At 37.2% G+C, this 4,102-nt stretch overlaps 1 pseudogene; it reads right to left on the bottom strand.

Annotated features, from left to right (window-relative positions):
- Nucleotides 1–2,266: 2,266 nt before the first annotated feature.
- On the bottom strand, nt 2,267–3,245 carry LOC126058121 (olfactory receptor 2AK2-like; annotated as a pseudogene).
- Nucleotides 3,246–4,102: the final 857 nt, after the last annotated feature.

Below are 4,102 nucleotides of genomic sequence, written 5' to 3' on the forward strand. Positions count from 1 at the left end.
AACAGTTAACATAGTCACTGCTAACTGAAAGCTTGGTGGTTCGAGTCTACCCAGAGGCACCTCAGAAGAATGGATTGGTGATCTACATTAGAAAAATAAGCCGTTGAAAACTCTACCAAGAACAGTTCTACTCTGACACACATGGGGTCGCCATGAGTTGGAGGAGCACTAAAGATAAACAAATTTACTATTTTAGTTGTTGGGTTGGGTGGTGAACTTACAGGTATACATTATAAACAAACTGACCGAAGTAAGGCATTCATAGACCAATAAACACATTTTGTCTTGAACCAAAAATGAGTGTTCCTAAAGGCCATTACATATAATTATTATTAAAATTATTGACAATGGATCCAAAAAAACTTGTCAGTGAATCTCTAAAATACTTCACAGAAATAAACGCTTTCTTCCAATACCATTGTTCATGCACTGATGGCACACTGGTTGTATTTTGCTCTCATGGTTTATATCCCACTTTATATTTAGCACCAAGTAGTTTAGCAACCCCCTGCATTATTTATTATCAACACTCAGACTCTAAGAAGTTTCCATATATTACTGATTGGAAAATAAATGATTAAATCCAATTCGGATAACGCTATTAGAGCTAAACATGTGCCTAATTTATGACCAAGCAATTTCAATTTAGGTATATATACAAGAGAATTGAGTTCACGTGTTCTCAAAAAACACTTGTACAGGAAGCTTTATGGTAGTTTTATTCATTATAGCCAAACATTTCTGACATCAGAATGGAAATAATTCTAAGCCATATGATGGAATTCAGCTTTGTAATAAAAATGATGGAAACACTCAAAAATATGGTTAAACCTTTTAAATATGTTTAGGAAAAGAAACCAGACATCAAAGAGAACTTATTTTCTGATTTAAAAGTTTCTACTCAATGGTGATGAGAAGTAAGAGCTTCTATTTAACGGTGATAGAAGCCAGAATAATGATTGTAATTGTGGGCCCAAGGCATTAACATGAAAGGAGCATAAGAGATGACGAATGATGAAATGCTCCACCTGTGGTTTCCCTCAAGCTGTAATGATGACAGTTCCACACTTCCAGTTGTTTATTTCAAGTTTTAGCCCAATTCTGAAAGCTTCTTATTTCATAGAATTTCACATTCCATGTGTCCACAAAACTCAAATGTCTGCTTTCTCCCAGTCTCCTGAATCTGCCCAGTCTTTGCCTCTCCACTAATATCACCTTGGTCCAAGGTAATATCTTGTCACAGCTGGACTACTGCAATGGCTTTCTCCTGCCCACATCAGTTCTCTACCACAACTCTGCAATGGTAGCCCAGTGTTTTAGGTTCAAAGCCACAATCCTCACGTTGATCTAATTTACACTGTAAGACCCGGCCCCAAAACATATACCTATTTCCTGTGTCTCACCAATTTACTCCTTGATCTTTTGTGACTACGCTGGGCATGTCCCCACCTCAGGGAGTTCTCACTTGTTCTTTGCTCTTCCCAGAACATTTATCCACAAATATCCACTTGTCTCTCTTCCTCGACTCCTTTTAGTTTTTGACAAAAGTCATATTCTTGATTCTCCCTTCTCTGACTATTTGACTTAATATTGCAAATATCCTCTGTTTTCCTGATTCCAATTTTCCACTTAGTTCTTCTTCATGGTGATTAATACTTTTTGGTACACTGTGAAATTTACCCAAACCCAGTGCTGTCGAGTTGATTCCGACTCATATAAGGTCGCTTTACCAGTTAATTTTATATACTGTCTTTCTCCCCACGATAAAATGTAAACTTCATGAGAGCAGAGACTTATGTCAGTTTTTTCTTGTTTAATCCCATTTCACCAGTGCCTATAACAGTGTCACACACAGAGTTAAAGCATTAAAGCCCTTGTTCAATGAATGAATAAATAAATAAATAAGTGGATGTATGCATTTTGCTCTATATTATAGTTTGGTCCTCATATGTATTTTCCTGATATTATGTATTATATGGTAAATTATATTTCATGTGCATTTTATTTCAGAATATTAAAAAGGTACTAAAAATTTGTTATGACATGGGAGCATTGTGTTGACAGGGATTAAATCTATTGCTTTAGAAGATAAAGTTGAAAATGGCAACCATTCTCTTGCTTTTACACGGCAAATCCACCCAGTTCCAATAACAAAGCTTTAGTTATTTCTGAGAAGTGTAGAAACCAAGGCATTGTTACATTTATTTATTTTGTAAACATTTCTTTGAGCTTACTTCTCTCTAGACAGTAGGCTAATCAAATCATGTTGTTCAGTCTCAAACTATAAAGGGTTCCTAAAGTCATATTTTCTGTACAAATGTCTATTTTCCCAGCACTCTTCTCATGGCCCCCATGACCTCCTTATTCCTCAGACTGTAGATAAATGGGTTCAGAAGAGGTGTAATGATACTGTAAAATACTGCCACCACTTTATCTTCCTCAGGGTAATGCAAGGTGTGTGGTCTTGTATAGGTGGAGAGAGTAGCCCCATAGAATAGGCTTGCCACAATCAGATGAGAGGAACACGTGGAGATGGCTTTTGTCTGCCCTTTACCTGAGCTCATCTGGTACACCACAATAAGCACTCAGGCATAGGAAGCCAGAATGGCCATGAATGGTAGTAACAGAATGACAAGGCCACTAAAGAGGACACTATACTCATACTGGGAGGTGTCCTGACACACCAAAGGCATTAGAGATGGAACTTCACAGAAAAAGTGGTTAATGATCCGAGATGTACAGAATGGACGTTGAAATACATACAGTGTATGTATTAAAGCATTGATAGAACTACTGGCCCATGCACATGTGACCATGGACAAACAGATCGTCTTGCTCATGAGCACAGGATAATGTAAAGGGTGACAGATCACTACATATCTATCATAAGACATGAAACCAAGACGAAGAGCTTCAGTTCCACCAAGGGTCAAAACCACAAAGGTTTGAATCTTACAGTCTAAAGAAGTAACAGTCTTATCATTTGACAGGAAGTTTGCTGCCATCTTGGGTACCGTGGCGGAGATGTACACCATGTCAATGAAGGAGAGCTGACTGAGGAGGAAGTACATGGGAGTGTGGAGCAGAGTGTCCAATCGGATGAGGTAGATCAGTATGATATTTCCCATCAAAGCCACTGAGAAGATGACAGTAATGGCAACAAAGAGTATCTTGTTCATTTGGCCATATTGGAAAAGACCAAGAAGTATAAACTCTGCTCCAAAAGTTTGATTTTCTGTCTTCATGGCTTAAATCAAAACAAAGCAGACCATATCTGAAAATTCCATTAACAACATTGATTGACCTTTGAGAGAAAACAAAATGATTATTAAATGCAGTAGGATTCCCTTTAATCAGCTTAGGTGACTATGTCTCTCCCTGTTTTTATATAGGAAACCCTGGTAGTGTAGTAGTTAAGTGCTATGGCTGCTAACCAAAAGGTCAGCAGTTTGAATCCTCCAGGCACTCCGTGGAAACTCTATGGGGCAGTTCTTCCCTGTCCTATAGGGTACTATGAGTCAGAATCAATTCAACAGCAATGGGTTTGGTTTTGGGTTTTTATGCACTGAATCTGTGTCTATTGAGCAATGGGCATTTTGAAAAATAAAATAATAACGTTTCTTTAAAATTGATCACAGAATAAAAATATAATATGGGGATAAAACATTTAGATGATTTGCAACGTGAGTTATTACTCCCCTTGTAAATATCTTCATGATGATAGACTAGAGACATGTTCACATGTTGTGAAAAATCTTTCACTCAATTCCTTCATATATATAGTTTATAATTGCACTGTTGGTTACACTTGGTATAATATTCTTTAAAAAAAGCTTCTCGACTCCATTTTTCAATTTTGAATTTGTATTGGCTATACACTGTAATAAAAATTATTTTAACATTTGTGGGTCAGGAATATTTTAGCTCTTCTAAATGAATTGGTGGTTATGTAGATAACATCTGTAAGTGTAAATAGGAATTCATTGACAAAGCCCTCCAAAGAAAAAAAGATCGACCGATCTACCTACCTACCTACTTACCTATCTACCTACCTGTCTACCCACCTACCTACCCACCTACCTACCTACCTACCTATCTATCT

The sequence above is a fragment of the Elephas maximus genome, chromosome 14 (genome assembly GCF_024166365.1).
Source record: "Elephas maximus indicus isolate mEleMax1 chromosome 14, mEleMax1 primary haplotype, whole genome shotgun sequence".
Taxonomy (NCBI): Eukaryota; Metazoa; Chordata; class Mammalia; order Proboscidea; family Elephantidae; genus Elephas; species Elephas maximus.